Genomic DNA, 21,158 nt, shown 5'->3' on the forward strand with positions numbered 1-21,158 from the left:
AAAATGGTCAAAGGCTTGGAAACGATGCCTTATGAGGAACGGCTAAGGGAGCTGGGCATGTTTAGCCTGGAGAAGAGGAGGTTAAGGGGTGATATGATAGCCATGTTCAAATATATCAAAGGATGTCACATAGAGGAGGGAGAAAGGTTGTTTTCTGCTGCTCCAGAGAAGCGGACACGGAGCAATGGATCCAAACTACAAGAAAGAAGATTCCACCTAAACATTAGGAAGAACTTCCTGACAGTAAGAGCTGTTCGACAGTGGAATTTGCTGCCAAGGAGTGTGGTGGAGTCTCCTACTTTGGAGGTCTTTAAGCAGAGGCTTGACAACCATATGTCAGGAGTGCTCTGATGGTGTTTCCTGCTTGGCAGGGGGTTGGACTCGATGGCCCTTGTGGTCTCTTCCAACTCTATGATTCTATGATTCTATGATTCTATGATGTGTGTGTGGAAGACAGTGCCTTCCTCACTCCTCCAGTGGAGCATTGCATGAAAAGAACTCTGCTCACCACAAGTCCTGATCCAGACCTATGTATTTTGAATGTCTATATGACTATGATGGTGGAGGGAAGCAATATGGTTTGTGTAGTTCCAAGTTTAGGTATTTTTATAATGGAAATGGTATCAACTATATTCATTTTGCATGCAAACCATGATCTCTACCTGTGAGCTATGATGTTCTTCCTAATAGGATAGAGACCAGCTGTGATATTAGGTAGCATTCCAATCACTTTCCAGCCCTTGTAGGGAAGGATGGTGAGGTTAGCAGTATTGTCTTCCCAATAAATTGTTCCTAGTCTCTAATCAGAAATGTCTTTCTCCAAATTTGTGAAACTTCTCAGCTCTGCCATGTGAGGGCCAGCTTTGCTCTGACCTATTCTTTACAGGTTTATTGCTTTTTTAAACACCAAACTACTAAGGTTTAGAGGCCATTTATTCTCAAGCTGCTGTTGCCCTTTCTGTATATCGAAGTGTGGAAGCTGAATTCACCAATTTTGAGGTATATCTATGATTGAATCTTTTAGACTTTGAGTGGAGGGATACTATTCAGACAAGATACTTGAGTCTGTGAGCTCTTGGGCTTACCTGCAAAGTAAATGACTTGGTTTGAGCACATCATCTCTCCATTAGCCAGTAGACTAATTTAGCTATTTTGAGGACAGATACACCAAGATTCTATTAAAGCTCTCATTTAAGTAGAATATTACAGGGATAATGCAAACACAGAAACCATAAAAGGCAAAGAGTTATTTCACAATATGTAAAGATGTATGGAAGGAAAAACTCACGCCACAGCCATTCCACAGCTGTGTAATGCACTCAACAAATCCTCAAGAGTAGATCCAGAGATTCTCAGTGTTATAATCATTGTAAGTATCACTGAGTTAACAACTTTTCAAGCTTTCCCATCTGTATCCATTGGTACTCAGCATCCACCCCATTCATTGTGTATCATGGGCCGCAGCTTAGAGCTGGACTCCACCTCTTGGCATCGACCTGTTTCACATAATATATTTCTCATGTACAGTGGTACCTCGGTTTATGAACTTAATCTATTCCAGAATTCCCTTCTTAAACCGAAACCGTTCTTAAACCGAGGCACGCTTTCCCTAATGAGGCCTCCTGCCGCTGGTGCCCTTCCACCATTTGGATTAGACTGAGGTAAAGTTTGCAAACCGGGACACTACTTCTGGTTTTGCAGAGTTTGTAAACTAAATCGTTCTTAAACAGGATTGTTCTTAAACCGAGGTGCCACTGTACAGATAATCTTCATATGCCAGCAGAGGAGAATTTTGGAAGCATCCCTAAAGTGGAGAAGCTGTTCAGAAGGAAGAGCTCTTCACTGAGGAACAATTGTCTCTTATTTGTAAATGAAGAAGTGTCAGGAAAAAATATTGTGACTCAGCAATCCAAAATAAGGTCAGTTTCAGCACCTTATATTGCTGGACAGCGGCCAGGGCCCCAGCATCCTGGTGGAGTCTACAACTGATACTTGCCCTGGGCTCCTGTTTAAAAGCTTCTGGCCCAGCACTTATGGAAGAGTATTGATCCATGGCAGTTTGGAAATTAACATACTGGCTAGACTCAGCAGCTCAGTGTGCTGCTGCTACTGCTGCTGCTTGGTACTGCCTGCCAGAAACTGCTTAGATATTATTGTAAACCACTTTGAGGTGTTTTCTTTTCTTTTGTTTTTACAATCAAGCAGCATATAATTTTTATGAAATAAAATTAATTAAATGGTAAGACCACTAGGGCCCTGTGAGGGAGGAAGAGGCCCACCAGACAAATCTATCTTTACTTATGGTCCTTCAAACATGGAACCAGCCCTGAAAACCCTTCTCCAGCCAAACAATGGAAAAGTGAAATTGGCCACACTTCAGCAGGGGTCATATTGTTGGGAATCAGTGCTCTTGTATAAATTGATAGTGAGTTAAAACTGGGGCAGAAGGTGAGGTAGAAGTTGCCACCCTTTGTAACTTTTTTTTAAAAAAATGGAGACCAATCTTCTACTCTAAGAACCAATGGCTAAGAATATATATAATCATTAGTATCATCTAATCCGATCATGTGAAAACTTTGTTCAATGTGGATCTTCCCTTCTGACCAAGGAGGTGGGATCATCAGTGCCAAAATTTCCAATGAATTCAATGACATACTACCTTCATCATCCAATTTCTAGACAGCAGATTTTTTAAAACTGGCAGTAAGCTTAGATGACGATGAATGTGTGGTTTATGTGTATGTGTTGGAGTTTAGGAAATACACATTTCAGGATAAGTAGTAGATAGGTAGCCGTGTTGGTCTGCCATAGTCAAAATAAAAAAATTCCTTCCAGTAGCACCTTAAAGACCAACTAAGTTAGTTCTTGGTATGAGCTTTCGTGTGCATGCACACTTCTTCAGATACACTGAAACAGAAGTTGCCAGATCCTTCTATATAGTGAGAAGGTGGGGAGGGGTGTTACTCAGAAGGGTGGTGGGAATGGGAGATAGGCAGATAGCTGAGAGAGCCTCTTGACGACTCTTAACGACTGTAATAGGTCTTACAGGAAAAGGCAAGGCATCATCAGAGAAAAACGCATCATCAGAGATCTACAACCTCTCCTGGACAATGACAGTTCTCTTTCTCAAGCTCTGGGAGGAAGACCTTTCATTGCCTACAGACAGCCACCCAATCTTAAACAACTCCTAACCCACAATAATACTACAACCAGACTTAACACAGACACTGGCACCAGAGCCTGCAATAAACCCAGATGCCAACTTTGCTGCCACATACACCCGGACAACACCATTACTGGCCCCAACAACATCACACATACCATCTCGGGACTATTTAATTGCTCATCATCTAACATTGTGTATGCCATCAAATGCCAACAGTGTCCTTCAGCTCTCTATATTGGACAAACAGGCCAAACCTTACGCCAAAGAATAAACGGGCATAAATCTGACATCAAGAATCACAGAACAGAGAAACCAGTAGGAGAACACTTCAATCTCCCAGGACATTCTATACAAGATCTCAAAGTAGCTGTTTTACTACAAAGGAATTTCAGAAATAGACTGGAAAGAGAAGCTGCTGAATTACAACTCATTACCAAACTTAAAACCATGAAAAGACCTGGGCTGAACAAAGGCATTGGATTCTTATCTCACTATACATAACTAAACCATTTCTCACCTTCCCACCCCTTGCCTTTTCCTGTAAGACCTATTACAGTCGTTAAGAGTCGTCAAGAGGCTCTCTCAGCTATCTGCCTATCTCCCATTCCCACCACCCTTCTGAGTAACACCCCTCCCCACCTTCTCACTATATAGAAGGATCTGGCAACTTCTGTTTCAGTGTATCTGAAGAAGTGTGCATGCACACGAAAGCTCATACCAAGAACTAACTTAGTTGGTCTTTAAGGTGTTACTGGAAGGAATTTTTTTATTTTGACATTTCAGGATAAGTACATTGAGATAAGATATATAGAGAAAAAATTGAGTGGTATATAAATGATCTTACATAAACATTTAGAGCTGTATTTTGAAATTAAATCTGTATTTAAATATGAATTTTCATATAGATTTTTTTAAAATAAAGCATAATCTGCAGATAAATGCAGTAATTGGACAGGGAGGATTTATGAATAAACCCATTCACACTCTACAAAGTCTAGTAACAGTCTATCCCCCATTTCGAAATGATGAGGGGAAGATTTCCAAATAAATTCATACCAAAATATGACAGCAACCTTGAAAGAGGTCAAGTTTTAAAAACATGAATGCTAGATGGCAACTGTTTTCTTTTGTAGCCAGCTTAAAGATCAACCATTCTAAATATTCTACAAGATTTAAGCAAATTAACTGCAAATACTTAGTGTTGGTTCAATTAAGCAATAAATAACTAAATTGAACTCTGTGCTATTTTCCTTTTCCTTGATCCACTATCAAAGCAGCCTCTTAATTCAGAGCTATAAAATGAAATACAGAGCTGTTTATTGGATAAAGTGCCTATGTATTGCTATTAAAAGCTAATCTTTTTTAATTTTAAAGAAGTTAAATTAATTGCTTCTCAAAATATTCTTTTCATGTTTCTAGGAGAATAGTACGTCATTTGCATCCTTTATATGATTCTAGAATTTCTTCTTGGTTCTATTTTTTTTCTTGTTTCACAATTTTCCATCAAGAAAACTGTTTGAAAAGAAGAACAGGATAGCAACAATTTATATCAAATCTGGCACTAGCATTGAATGTGGTATTTCCTGCCTAAGATCAGTAGATAAAAGACCTGTAGTAACCTAACTGCTTCACAACTCATGAAATTTGAGTTGTTTTCATGGTTTTGGGTTGGCACCAAAAAACTGGAGTTGGTCCCAGACAGGTCTTCACATACCTGGGTATTGTGGGTATGTGCTGATGCTTTCCAGTTAAAGCCAGACTGGAAGGGAGGGAGGCAGCATTGCAAAATGTATTTTTTATAATCATAATAGCAAACTCATTTTTTAGCCTGCTGTGCATTTCTAAAGCAAGTTATTTATGATGTACAGAATGTTAACGAATGTTTTCTGCTCTTGAGTGCTAAGCTGCAGAATTGATCTAAGGGAAGGTGATTTTTCAAGATGATTATGTTTCTGTAAATATCCTTTCGCCCTTGTGCCCTTGAAGCACTCCAAACTTGTATTTTGTGTCTTGAGGCTAGAGTTATCTTGATTATTTCAGAGATTCGTTACACCGCTGTCTCCGCACGGTTCATCAATTGGCTGCTCGATATATGAGATCAGACAAATGCTGCACACATTTTAGGACACATCACAGTGAGTGAAGAGGAGTGTGACCAGCATGTTGCACAGCAGAAAGCCAGATGGCACAAATGTAGCATGGGAGTAGAAAGCACCAATGGAAAATGATGATGATGATTTAGAAGAATGAGATCTTGAAGCACAATCTTTTCTACTCAAACTCGGACTTTTACTTACTGGAACAGGGGCAGCTAACATCGTCCCTTCCAGATGTTGCCGAACTACAGCTCCAATCATACCTGACCATTTGCCAAGCTGACAGGAGCTGATGGGAGATGTAGTACAACAACAGCTAGAAAGCTTGCTTTAAATATTACCAAACCGTATCATTATGTGTTATAGAATGTATTGTATACAGTGGTACCTCGGGTTAAGTATTTAATTCATTCTGGAGGTCTGTTCTTAACCTGAAACTGTTCTTAACCTGAAGCACCACTTTCGCTAATGGGGCCTCCTGCTGCACTGCCGCTGCACAATTTCTGTTCTCATCCTGAAGCAAAGTTCTTAACCCAAGGTACTATTTCTGGGTTAGCGGAGTCTGTAACCTGAAGCGTATGTAACCTGAAGTGCCTGTAACCCGAGGTACCACTGTAATTATATGACAAAAAATATATATTAATGCTACTATCCTCATCACTTGCATAAATCAGGATCTATTCTAGTTAACCAAACAATAACCAACCTACCATCCAAAATATCTGAAGAAGGAACAAGGGTGGGGAAAACACACACATACCCCCAAGCAATTTTCATACTTAGAGTAGGGACCGGGCCTATTTACTATACTTCTTTCACAGGCTGCCTATTAGTTTCTATTGCCTTCTGCTCCACACACATTGGCAGCTGAATGTTATACCCACACAAGGAGTCTACAAAAGCTGAAAGGCCTCCCCATTGCAGATGTTCAGTCCCAATCTGTGGAGGGTGGTTAAAGGCTGAGTCCCCAAAGTGTAACAGACTTTTCTCCGCTCTCTCCATCACATGAGCGGCTAATCTGGTACATTTTGAAGGAACTATTTTGAAAACAGCGACTAAATAAAAATGTATTCTTATTGTAGCCTCTAGAAATACAGGGTTGTTTTTTTTTAAAAAAAGTGCACAGTTTTAGTGATAAAGCTGCCGTCGGTGTGCTGAAGAAGGACCCTTTTTATCGCAAGATGCTAAAAATGAGATTGTTAATAACATAAAAGATTTTAGGACCCAGCCACTGGGCAAATGCTAAAAAAATTATCAGGAGCATAATGTTCAGGGGAGCATACAGTATTAGAATAAAAATGAAAACTGCAGCAGCGGAAAGAACTACGGAGGATCTCATGTCCTGATATTCTCCCCTTCGAAACTCCTAATAGGCAATGAGAGGAAGAGGTGGGGGGAAAGACACATTAATATTTAATTAGTTTTGATCCTGAGAAGTACTTAATCTTGTGCTAATGAACATATTGGAGCCAATTAACAATCTCTCTGGAACCATGCACAACAGTACTTTAATGCAGCTCTATAAATCTTTCGCTTGTATTTGTCATCGTCCACACTGTGCTAGTGGATTCTGAGCAGATACCAATGATCTTTGGGAAAATCCATGGGAATCATAGCAGCCCCCTCCCCCAATTCAAAAAAAGGAACATAATGTGCTCTGAATTAAAGGTCTTTAGCATCCATAGGGTTGCCATGCGTCCTCTTTTCCCAGGACATTTCCTTTTTTTTTCAGGGGTAAAATTTAGGATAAATTGCATTTATTTGCTTTGAATGGCCATCTGAGGTTGGATGGTCTGAAGTTCACCACACCTGCTCTAGAATATTCTTGCCGGCATTTATTCAGTGCCATGTTCTTGATGCTCAATTTCTGTGAGGTGTCAAATAATACTGAAATAAATTGATTCCTTCCATCACTTCAGTAACTACGAAAGGCATTCATTTGAATTCATCCTAAAATGAGTAGACCAATAATGGGTTCCTTGAAGCAGCTTGAGGCATTGCAAAGAAATGGCAAGTGAGGAACTGGAATTGCCTTTGTTTCCTCTTTTGCACAATAGGAATGGACAGATCAATCTATTTCTGATCTGTGTCGATTCTGCTTGTGTTTATTCATGTCTCCTATCCCATTTCCACATGCACTTTCTTAACAAAATTTATGTATGAAAATTCATATTTAAATATGTACTCAGGTATATGTATTTTATCTCAATGTAAGCATTTCTAAATGTATTGCATCCTAAATGCACTTTTTCACCTTTTTTTTATTCTTTGAGCATAAAACTGCAATGAAAATTGTGGAGAAATGCAAAATCAGAGAGATAATGACATTCGAAGCCATATATGTATCCAGGAGATGCAAATTAGCTGCATTTGCTTAAAAATGTAAACCAAACAAAATGTTCCTGAGGTCTCCAAAATGAGTCACCATAATAGACAATCAGCCGTATGGGCCATTACTCTGATATTATTCATATCTGCTTCTGGTTTCTTATCTTGTTTGATACATCCATGCCAATATGCTACCTTTTTGCATTGCTTTCCAAATAAGTGGAATCAATGAAAAGCATGTGATCGAGTACAGCTCGGCTTTATTTTTTTAGATAAGCTAGAAGCCAGCTACAGCATTTGAATAATCAGGATAAGCTATAGAACAACCCAAAAGGCTCCATTTAAGCAAAAATAAGTAAGATCACTTGTTCTTAAATAAACAAATAGGATTTTGCTTCATTCTATCTATTTTGTTTAGTTATGGGTTTGGCTGAAAGAATGCTATCTCCTGCCACTATGACCAGGTTGATATAGTATGAAGGTTCTGCTGGATTTGGTCAAACCAAGAGTTATGATAATTTAAATCTGGATAATGGGAAATGTGCTATGCATTGCTTATAAATAGGGGAAACATATAAGTGTACTTACTCTACTGCTCATATGACACTCTATTATGTAATGAAACCCAGATAGCTGAGAAACCATTTGCATAATCAAAGCATAATCTCAGATTCAATTACTTGTTTCCAATTAATATTCTGCACGACAAGGTCAACAAATACAAGCATGCTAAAGCAAGAAAAGCAATTATTCTGGCTATTTTAGCTACTAACTGAACATACTGAAAGCAGCATCTTCAGCAGCTAGAGTTCCAGGTACCTGTGACAGTACCTGGCATCAATAACAGACTGGAGTCCTTATGCCTCAGTATAACTGAACATGCCCTTGGGGGGGGGATGCTTCTCTTGTCCCCAGTCTCCATCTGTGTCAAGAATGTCCTGAGAACCCATCTTTACACAGTTCTTCGTGTGCCTCCTCCACTCAAGGTCTGGAGGGTAGCAACATGAGAATGGGCTTTTTCTGTAGTGACTCCCCATTTGTGGAATGCTCTCCCTCAAAGAGGCTCTCCTGGTGCCTTCATTACATATCTTCATTACATATCTTCAGGTGCCAGGCCAAAAAAAAAAGCCTTTTATAAGCTTTGGCTGTTTAACATTCTTTGGCCTTTTAACTGTGTTAATGGTTTATTTTTTATTTTGTTTTATTATTTTATTTTATTGCAAAATAATGATGTCAATCAACATTTGATGATCTCCTTCTACTGGTCCACAATAGAAAGTGTCCTTTCATACTGCATCACGGTGCTGGTTTGACATCAACTGATAGGAAGTGCCTACAGAGGGTGGTGAATACAGCACAAGATATTATGGGCTGTCCCATGAATCCGCTGGATGACATCGCAGAAGAACGTTGCCTCAGGAGAGTGAGGAAAATTCTCAGGGATGATTCACACCCTGGCCAGCACTTTCTTGATCTCCTGCCCTTGGGCAGAAGATATAGAAGCATGATTAGTCACACCAACAGGGTAAAGAACAGCTTCTATCTGTGGGCTGTTAGGCTGCTGAATGAAAAGATAACAACAGGGCAACTGACTTTCAGGTTTGGTGGGTGTGCATCAGTAAACGAGGGGAATCAAGACTAAGAGAGCTGAGTGGGGAGTGCTCGTGTAATCTCACTGTATACAAGCTGTACAAGTGACAATAAAGTATTTCAATTTCAATCATTTCAATTTTTGTTTTATTATGTATTTTATGTTCTCATTTTGTATTTTTATGTTGTGACCCGCCCTGTGATTTTCGGATGAATGAGGGTATACAAATTTAATAAATAAAATTGCACATCATGCACGGTAGTATGGTAGAATTCAGGACTGATCCACATCTGGCTGAAGCTCAGAGGTTTGAGATTTTTTTGGGGGGGGGAAATACACACAAACAAATGCAGAACTCCTTTGGGAAAGGGCTTCCAGTTCTGCAATTCTATTATTTGATCACCAGTTAGAAACTGATTGATCATAACCCATATAGGTCTCTGCATGATGAATATATCTTAAGAAAGAATGGAATTTCATATTCTGCAGATTATTACCATTTTCAGAGGAGGAAATGAAGATTTGCAAGGAACAAACAAACAAATCTATGCCATTGATCATTCCATATTTTGTCTTTCAAATAAAACTTTGGAAAGAAGAGTGTACAAGAGTATTTACACACACTGAAGTAAATGCATCAGAAGACATCAATGGACTTGCTAAACTCATTAGACAAGCACATATCTGTCAAATATATATAATGGACTATATTTTGTTTCATAAACATACATTGGTTGTCTAGTCACATAATCAATATGAAAATAAATCGGTTGAACATTGTTGTTTTATGGAGAATCATGACTATACTCCAATCTGTAGCCAGAGAATAATGCCATTAAAGATATATGTTTTGGGAATCAAATTTGATTGAGCTGAAGGGGGAGGGGAGGACAGATGACAAAATCTTTATTTTATTTTTAATAACCTTATATCCCGCACATAAAAAAGAGTGTGTGCAGCAAAATGTCACAGAATATTAAATCACAACCCCCATTTCTTACTCTAGCCAAAATAAAAGGCCCAATGCATAATAATACTTTTAAAGAACAGCCATCAAGCCTAAACACTAGACATCAAGCAGGAAACAGTCAGCTCAAGGTCTTTATAAACAGCCACATTTTTATCAGTCACCTGAAACACTACAGTGTTGGGGCCTGATGCACCTCAGTCGGCAAGACATTCCTCAGGGTGGGGGCCATTACAGAAAAAGCCCTAGCTTTCATCACCAGCCATGTTCCATGGAGCTCAAGGACACTCAAGTGATAATCAGAGCATATGAAGAAGAGGAGGAGGAGGAGGAGTTTGGATTTGATACCCCGCTTTATCACTACCCGAAGGAGTCTCAAAGCAGCTAACATTCTCCTTTCCCTTCCTCCCTCACAACAAACACTCTGTGAGGTGAGTGGGGCTGAGAGACTGGCCCAAGGTCACCCACCCGCTCCATGTGGAGGAGCGGGGACGCGAACCCAGTTCCCCAGATTGCGAGTCTATCACTCTTAACCACTACACCACACTGGCTCTCACACTGAAGAGGAACATGTGGTAGAAGACAGCCCTTCAAGTAGCTAGTCCCAAATTATTTTTGGCTTAAAAGGCTAACTCTAGTACCTTGGCTGTTTACAGAAGATATATAATATAACTCCACCTCTCCCAAATTAAGAAACTAAACCAAACTTCACATTGTGAATATGACTGTGTTGTTCAAATGAAAAGATTAAGCAAAGCAGATGCACCTGACTTTGTAAATCACACACATATTCCTCCACCCACTGAAATGAATAGCAAAATGGCCATTGACTTTAACACTATAAGACCAAGCCCTAAAAGCAAATTGGTTTGATCTTGAAATGGTTTTTATTTTAGCTTGATGAGGTCACTGGCTTGCCAACACAAGAAAGCTGAAGTAAGTTAAATACTTTTTCAGCCACCAACTGACTTCCTTCTCTTGCTCTGTGCCCCGAGGTTCTCTCTCTCCATTAAATGCTGTTATCAAGGGAGTATTTTGGTTAAAAAATAGCCTCCTGCATGTGAGCACATATGTCTAGGGTGCCAGGGGCTACAATTCAACTTCCATAATGCAACCAAATTAACGAAAGAATTTTCATTAACGTTAACATTACGTGAGCCCTTCAGAACAGAATGGTAAATAGCTAGCTGCATCCTAAAGGAGGTTATATGTTACTTTTTTGCAATTTGTCATTTTCAACACATTTAAACAAATAAATAAATAAATATGCAATGCTGAATTTAAAATAATTCCAATCCTTTTCTGAAGAAGAACCTGACATGCAGGAGCATTGTTAGATGGTGGCCTAGCAGAATTGAGCATTGGGTATTTTGCTGTGGGTCCTCGATCTCCAGAGCACTTCCTACACACACACCCCATGTTTTCCTTTTTCTTACTCTGCACACCCTGAAATCTCATAAGGATCTGGCCTACAGAGCCAAAAAGTTCCCCTTGGCTTACGGGATGGTGAGAGTCTATCTCCATGCAATCTTAATTTGCCCAAAGGCATGGGGCCTGTGCACCAAATCTTCTAAACCCATAGTGATGCCTATGCTGTTAGAACTGCACCATTACTCACATTTCCCCAGCTGAGAATGAATAGGAAGGGCTACAATTGTCACTTTTGTCCTAGATTAGTTTAATTGAAGTATTGAAGACAAGTAAGGAATCTGAGCGATGCTTCCCACCATTTCAGTGGCCAACTGCATCACACTAGCAAACACAAGGCCTGCCGACACTCTGATTTGCTTTTTCACATGGTCAGTCATAGAATCCTTGGCTCTATTCAAGCTCTTAGTTGTGTAAGGAATCAGTACTGTGAGTGAGTTGGACTGCATTAGGAAACAGCAAGAAATTATATCCACAGCGGAGAGCGGCAGCATTTTGTTTGTCCCTCTAACAGAAGTGTCATCTTACTCCAATGTCTGCAGTGCCCTCATTTTTCTAATGTATGCTTCATTTCCAGATTTAAATAGTAGTAAGCCATGCAAAAGAATAGTCAGTCTTAACATATTTCCTTTTTTTTTTTACCCAGAATGCTTTTTTAAAAAGCAAACAACAACAGCACTTCTACATGAGTGAAGTGGACTCTGTAAAATAATTTTAGCATCTCTAAGGCTTCCAACTCTACAAAAACTCCAGTGGGAAAAGCTACTTTGAGCCAAAAGATACAGGTTGTATTTTAATGTGAGAAGCTGAATAATTATGGCCTTTCCTCTCTATAGAACCTTCCAGAATTTTAATTAGTTTTAGTTCACAGACAATGGCAAGGCAATCTGAAATGTACGGTAGTTTCACAGTTGCCAACTGGCTAAGATAACGAGTTATAATTAAGTATGGTATTTGCAACTGTCATTCTGCATAGAGAATTGTAACAAAGATCACAACTATTCCAAGGAGGTTATTGTTTAACACTCTCCACTTCTTCCCTCTACACTGTCAGTTTCCTTTTAGATAAAAGAATATTGGAGACTTGGTGGTGCCTTTTCTAAGAATGGTTCATTTATAACTGTACAGGCTGAGCAGCAGGGAGCAAGAAAGCACATGAGCTGGGAAAACTTCAACACCATTGCTCCAGCCAGCCTTGAAAGGTGAGAAGTGTGTTCTCATTCTCTCTGACCAAATACGAAACGGCATTAGCATGTCTTTTCCAGACAGGTTTTTAATCTGGCATATTGCCTGTGGCATCAGTGGAAACCTGTTGCCCTCATAATCCCTGAGCATGGGCCATCCTGTCTGGCTCTGATGGAAGCTGGAGTCCAAAGACACCTGAAGGGTCACAGGTTTCCCATCCTTGTCCTAGGAGGGTGAGACCAATGCTCAGGTTTCCACTGCTCACACTTCAGTGCCACACGCACAGAGAGATACTGACATTTTGCAAGGGTTCAAATCTCCTGACAAGTACTATTTAAGAGCACAGTACACAAAGTAGAGGACAAAATGTCCATCTACACACAGCATTCATGCAGTTCACTTGGCTTGGGACCTACAAAAAGAACCCCCAGCCCTTCAGGAACATGGGGTCAAGCACAGCCAAGGAAGAAAAGGCTTTTTAGACAAGCTACCAAGTGGTAGGACCAAGACACACAATGAAAGCAGCCATAGGCAGCTTTAGGGGTTAAGAAGGAGGTGGGAAAGAACATCCCCACACACCTTTTGCATTCCTGACCACACACACAGGTCACCTACATGTTTTGTCGTAGGAATTCAGACACAAAGCGGGAAATGCAGTAGGGATTCAGTCACAAAGTGGAAATGTAGGTATACCACAATTAAAAGTGGTATGAATTAAAGTGCTCCAGCACATCTATTACACCATTTTCAGAAAAAGAAAAAAACTTTTTCGGTTAGGAAAGTGATGCAGAAATGCATGAAAAAGCATATGAATGAAAAGTTATGTGAATGACTGATTACTGGGGATATGTATAAACAAATCAGAGCAAGGGCTAATTGCAGGTGAGTATGAGTGATGCACCAACCAGCCTCCCCCAGTGTAAGGCAACAGTATACCGGTAAATAGGATTGCTGAAGGCCATCTTCTTTGGGAAGACCAATGTTAGACCAACCCAGGACAACGCTGCATCATCTAGCTCCAGTTATGATGGGGTCCACCTGCTGTCGTACTTGTGGGATTCCCTTGCAGCAACAGAAGGGGGGGGGTGAGAAATGCTGTTTAGGGTATTTATTTTAGTTGTGTCTAGCTATGTAATAATGTGCTTTATGTGTTTTACTTAGCTGTAGATGTGTCTTGATAGGTTTATGCTTTCTATACACGCTTTGTAGGTAACAGCACAGTTGGTAGAGCATAAGACTCATCATCTCAGGGTCATGGGTTTGAGCCCCACATTGGGCAAAAAAGATTCCTGCACTGCAGGGGGTTGGACCAGATGACCCTTGTGGTCCCTTCCAGCTCTACAGTTCTGTGATTCTATCCTCATCCATAAATGTGCCTATTGCCTTTGAATCCACAAAAGAACCACTGCCCTTACTAAAACCACTTGGCCTTGGCAGAACAACCCTTTGCTTGCCCTTGTGGGCAGAGGGCAGCAGTTGCTTTGTCCCTGTGCTTGGAATTATAGCGGTAGTAATAGAGTGGGTATTAACTTCAAAACACCTATTTTCTTGAATCCTGTAAAGTCATATGTTCACATAGACAAGTCACATGTCTCTGTATTTTTTGTTCCATGGTCTTTAACCCAAATGAGCATTTTCACTTTATACTGAATCAATATTCGCCTTTTGTAAGAGTTTGTTTCCTTCTAGAAAGGAGGCTGCATCAAGTGTTTGAGTACTGAAAAAGAAATCTAAAGTTCCTTACAATAAATTTTACAAGATGGATTGAAGAAGGGCAGTTTTTATACTGTTTTAATGTGTTCCTCCTTTAAAAGTGCAAAAGTAATGGTAACAAGCTGGTCCTAATGGTGTTCATTGATTGCAGTGGGGCTTAATTCTAGCCAAGTATGCTTATCATTGCACCTTTCGATTTAGATTATACCAGAATCCCAGGCATGCCCACTCAGAATTAAGCTCCACTGAGTTAAATGGGACTTCTTCCCGGCTAAGCGTGTATAGGATTGGAACATCAATCCACCTTCCTTGGCATTTAATGTACTATGCTGCATAATTCACAGTGCTCTTTAATTGCCATTGCTTAAGGCCTTGCTTCCTATAGTAACATGAAATTTTAGCACCAGAGAAAAGAACTTATTAATTATTGAACATTCTTCTGGGAATGTTAAGCTTCTTAATGTTTGTCGAGGAAAAACTGGGATTGTATAGGAAGCTCACATGCATTTACTTATTCTAAAAACTTCTTCCCCCACTTTTCTACCCAGTGGATGCTCACTGTTGACTATCACCATGTCAGGAAGACTTTGGATTTTGATATCCTGCATTATCACTACCTGTAGGAGTCTCAAAGCAGCTAACATTCTCCTTTCCCTTCCTCCCCCCACAACAAACACTCTGTGAGGTGAGTGGGGCTGATAGACTTCAAAGAAGTGTGACTAGCCCAAGGTCACCCAGCAGCTGCATGTGGAGGAGCGGAGACGCAAACCCAGTTCACCAGATTACGAGTCTACCGCTCTTAATCACTACACCATACTGGCTCTCTGATTTTAAAGGAAGCCCACGGCTGCTACTTCAGCAATGAAATAGCTCAGATTGAGAGCTGATATAGGAACTGGGAATTCCACTCATGCTTGACTCTCAATCAGGCCGACCTAAGCAGTTTTTTGAACATGCGCTTCAGCATCCTCCCGAGGAACATCATGGATAACTAGCCACTTTGGTGGTGGATATAGAAATCCTTCCTGACTCACAATCATATTTGCTCCTGTTGTCCTAAGGCTTGTCCAAGAACCAACCAAAAACCTAGCTAGTGTGGTGACATCCACACTAACAAACTACATACACATGCAATAACAATGCTGCAACAGTTGAATTAGAAGTCTGAGCTGAAAGTGTAGTGGTGGCAAGCTTCATGAGCCTGGACTGTTGAGCAAAGGAGCTGGGAGAGCTTGCTTAACAATTTCCTGCCCAGTGGTTCCCTGCCCAAAATATCTCCCTGACTGATTTATCCTTAGATGAGGGAACATCCAGGAGTAGGTTAAAGCAACATGGGGGCGGATCTGGAATGAGGAAGTGGCAGGTAAGGGTTAATTACCTTTTTTTCCAGAACCTACTTTTCATCATAATATATTTAGAGATATTTGTGTGCAGTGTGTCAATCACAAACACTAAGCACTTTACAGATCCATTGATTTTAAAGGAAAGGTAATCACATACTTAGGCCTGGTATACTAAACCATATGAGTAAGTCCAATTGAACTCAATGGAATTCTTCTAAGTAAACATGGGCAGGACTGGGCTATACAACTTTTCTATTTTGTACCACTTGGATTCAATAGTTTGCATCCTACCTTCCCTCTATTTTCAGCCATTTTGCCATTGTAATTTTTTTTTTAAAGAAAATGATGTCTGCCTTTTACTGAACCTTCTGTTTTGTTGTAGTGTTTGTTCACACTGCCTTAGTATAAGAAGCCCTATAATTTTCACTTTCATTGGCACAGGGAAAGCTAGCCTAATGATTTGAAAAGGTAAGACAAAGAACCAAGCATTTTCCTTTGTTTTCAATTAACCTTTAATCCATTAAACCTCTTTACAAACTGTGAGAACTGCCAACTTAAATTTATATTCCATGGAAATCAATTTGGTTTCTTAGGCAGAAGTCAGATAATTGGAAATTGCATAGACTGGAACTATTCGGTCTATCCGCCAACAGTAAGTTACAAACACTGTTGAGGGGAAACCCTGGGGAAATGCTAATATGTTGGAATCCATCACTTCCACTTGATCAGGGATGGGGAACCTGTGGCCTTTAAGGTGTTGGACATCCATTAGTCCCAGCCAGCATGACCGATGGGCAAGAATATGGGAGTTGCAGTCCAGCAACACCCCTGATCTAGATGCTGAATTTGGCATCTCAGCAATTACTATGACCCCTTTACCTTGGACTCCATTCTGTGTGCCTCTGAAAGCATGAGGAAATCTTACTGCAGGTAATAACCAGGAAACCCCAACAAAGGAAGAATATGAGATCCAATCAAAAAGTTTACTGAAGCTTGAAGAACGTTAGATCTACCTGAACTATAGAATTTTAAAAATTAAACATAGTATCATCTAGCTTACTTCATCCAATCATCATCATAGATTCTTTCAAGCCCATTCAATAATATTTCAGACACATTCATGAATAAGAGTGCACTATACATTTAGAGCAATATCATATCATTTTAAAAGCCTTGACTCAACTCAAAGAATCCTTGTTCTCATGGCTTAATGGCATTTGCAAGGCCAAGGAAAATACCAGTTACCACCACCCATCTCCTCCCAAAGATATCCCACATGGCAGCAGAGGTTTAGGATCAGAATTTTTCTTCTCCTAGATGGGCTACCTTCCTAGGTTGACAAGCCCCATCTGCTCCCCACTTCCATCGCAGCACATGCAGAAACCATCCTCCTGACCATTGCACCCACTATTGGTCTCATCTTCTCAATCTTCTGGAGCCTGTCTTCACATGCAGGGGAAGTCTCTAACTCACTGAGAGTTTGAGTCCCATTGGCTACCCTCAGCTGGTTTAGGTGGCCAGTCAAAACCATTCCCAGGGTGTCACCACTGCCACATGCTGACAGCTTCTAGGGGCCACAGCTGAGAGCTGAGTGCAGGGTGGTGACCAAAGGTAGAGAAACTACCCCAAAAGGAGCATGTGTCTCCCACCAGAGGTACTACCCCTCCTCTAATACCCCATTTTAAAAATTATTATTATTATTACATGCCTGAGAAGGAGATATGCTGCCAAAAGCCAAAGTAAACCTTTTTCCTTCCCAAACAAATTCTACACTGAGTATCTTTTGTCTGTGATTTCAAAGTAAACAGAAGTGTGTTGATTTGTTTTAGACAATCTTCTCTCTTTAATTTATTGAATTCTATAGAGTGACAGATAGGTTTATTACAGAGGCACCCGACAAGCATAAAACGAATCAAATAACTGACAGACCAGAGCCTTCTATAGTTTGCAGAGGGCATGGCCCAATCAGTTCTAGTACCCTTTGCCAGCTTTCTTTTGGGTCACACATGGGAGACTAATGAGCATGTAAAGTATAAAAATGAAAAAGCAATCACTTATTATCACTTTTTCTAAGAAAATTATGAAAGTAACTGAGGAAAAGTAGCAACGGCCAAACTCCCCTGAGCTTATTATTTTGTAAACAGTATGGAAAAAGCACAGAAAAAGCTAACAGTTGTTTCTCAGCTTAAGTGGTATCAAATGCAAATTGTGGCGCTTTGCTATCATGAGGAACAGCCTGAAAATCCAACCATGCATGTCCACTGCGGTGAACAAGCATGCCAGGAACAAGAGAAGGTTTTGCATCTGGATGAAGGACAACAGCCACATAAAAGGCTTGCAATAATTAATTACTATAATTCAATTCAAAATATACCCACTGTTGGTCAAGTGGTCTGCTCATACAATCTGTGAAAGTCTCTTCAGGGTTTTTTAAATGGTTAACATTATGACAGGGATGGGGAACCTGTGAGCTCTGGATTCCATTGGATTTCAACACCCATCATTTCTGACCACTGGCCAAGCTGCCTACAAGGATCCTATAGATGATCTTCATGTTGCCAAACCTCGGGGATTTGCCTGACCTTTGGCGTTTTCTACTTGGGTCATTGAAAAAAATATACCATTGCTTATTAATTTGTTTGTTTGCTTAAGTAATTTACAAGCCATTAAGCCACTTTTCTGGACTATGCCTACCTTAGGCAGCTAGCAACAAGATTACAATACAACAGCAGAATAAAGCCTTCAAACCAACAATACATTTCAATATAAACAAGTTTTAAAAAAAACATTTCCAAAGCCACAGCAGTGAAAGACAATATCCACAGTAAATAAAACATCAGCAGGTCCCAAAGGTACACCAGTTAAAAGCTCTTTGAAGCATTTAGTTTTTTTAAGCCTATGACCATATATTATGGGCCCCCATAAAGTGGGGGCCAATCCTGAGAAGTCTCTGTCCCTGGTGCCTGCTAGTGTAATGGATCTTAAAGGCATGCTAATAAGCAGAACCTCTTTAAGCATAGGCAGGATAATTTGGGCATAGGCAGACCCTCAGGTAACCTAGGCCTGAAACATTTAAAGGTCAAATCAGCACCTTGAATGGGGCCCAGAAACATGCTGGTGACTGGTGAAACCAGTACAAAAGCATCGCAATATATTGAACAAAAGCAGCTATGTTCTGTACCAGCTGAAGTTTCTGGATCCTTCTGAAAGGGAGCACCATGTACAGCATATCACAGTGCAGTAGTCTAATCTGAATGTAATTAGTACATGCATGACTCTAGGCTAGGTCCACTGTTTTTAGATAGGAGCTCAGCTGGCATATCAGCCCAAGCAAGCAAAAGACATTCCATTGCCACCACCTGTGCTTCCTGTTCTCATCCGTTGGGATTTTCACCACCGAAAGGAGGTGATCACCGAAGCAAGACAAGAGACTAGTGGAACTCAGACAAGATCAGGACCATGGACAAGGACCAAGGTGCTGATTCAGAGTTCAGTACTGCAGTGTTTCCCAACCTTTTTTGGGCAACGGCACACCTGTTTAATGAAAAAAATCTCGCGGCACACCACCATTACAGCCCCGTGACGTCAGCGCGCAGCGTCACGCCGGGAGGGACGCACAAAAGTGAAAGTTTTTTCCCTCCCCCTTGCCGGGGAACCTCCAAGCTTTGGGGGTGGGAGGAGGCAGCAGAGCGAGGGACTGAGGGACGGCGGCAACTGAGGCGGCGGCGGCTGTTGTGGTGGTGGCGGCGATAGCGGGCGGAGGAGGGGGCGGCGGCGGGGCTTGAGGAGCCGTCGCCGGGAGTTGCTGCTGCTGTTGTTGCTGCTGCTGCCCGGACATGCCGGCCTCCTCCTCCTCCGCTGTCTCGCGCTCCTCCCTTTTGCACGCGCTGCCCCGCCGCTCGGCACCACCACTGCGGAGCCGCCCCCGGCTCGACGCGGATCCTCGCCGCCACCGCCTCTCACCGCCCGACTCGCCCGCCTCCCTCCCACGGCACACCAGCCAACGTCTCACGGCACACTAGTGTGCCGCGGAACACCGGTTGGGAAACACTGCAGTACTGTATTTATAGCCTGGGCTATGGAGTCAAGATTAAAGCCCAGTTCTCTGGCATCTAGCAAGGGCTAGTGCCTTTTTTAACACAACCGCTGGCTTCTTTCTCTAAAGTGGGGTATCAAACTGCACATAGCAGAAACAGGAATAAAACTGTGGAAAGATTATTCCACTGCTATGCTTTTAAGGCTCCTGTAATGCTGCATGGTAAAGAAAGAACAGTACACTTTGATTCATGTCCCAAATGACCCAGAGGGTCAGTGTTTCCTATTGATTCATGCCATCAGTGCTACCTTTTCCAAGAACATTCATTTTGTTTTCCTGCATATGAAAGTGGTGTTTGGGTTTCACCCTCCCCTGTTTTCCCTGGAAGAAGAGAACAGAGAATTAGTGAGTTTGTATTGTAAACAGCAGAACTGCAATAATGAGATATTTCACTTTAGGGCATTATGACGGAGTAGCTGCAACAAGTAGAACAGTTAGTCTCAGCCATGGTGTATAATCTATGCAGGACTTTAAATTAATTATCTGAGTAGAATGCATAATTATAAGCACATTTATGCTGGATGGCATAGAAGACAACAAAACTTGCCTGCATGCATAGATATGTATAGATATAGGTATTTTAAATTTCATATAGATTAATATAAAATAAAATCTCATGTTTTACATGTGCCAAATGAATTAAACATTCATTCATGTTCACATCCCCCCCTTTTCATTTTAATTAGGAACAGTTATCCATATAATCCTTGCTGATATTAAGATTAATCTTGTTTGAAGGCTATTCACTAAATTGGGAGCCCTTTATGGAGCAAAAATATATAAGGTTATTTACTTTCACTAATGAAATAATCTTTCATAGGTTTGATTGTGGCTCTTCTTTCTTAAGATTGGGAAAGCAGTCCAGCTGAGTTGTGGAATGCAATCACTTTTCAGTGGAGCAGAACATTCAATATAGATTGTCAAATGGCAGCAGTAAAGTAGTCATATGCAGCAAAATTCTATGCCCAGAAGTTCGTCCATCTTCAATGGGAATTTCTGAAATATGTATGCAGAAGATTGCAGCCTTCAGCATGAAACAAACAGAAATAATGCAATCCATATTTATTGTATTGAGTTGATTTTAGTCATTTGGACTGTTTTTACTGTGTTTATTGTATTTTGTGAGTTGGAGTTTATTTTTTAAATTAAAGGAAGATTTGCATTTTTAATGAATCAATAAACATACAAATCTCAAGTCTGCCGTTACTTTCTCAACATGATAGATACTTGCATGCATTGAAGTTA

This window comes from Podarcis liolepis (genome assembly GCF_965112155.1).
Source record: "Podarcis liolepis genome assembly, chromosome: 8".
Classification (NCBI taxonomy): Eukaryota; Metazoa; Chordata; class Lepidosauria; order Squamata; family Lacertidae; genus Podarcis; species Podarcis liolepis.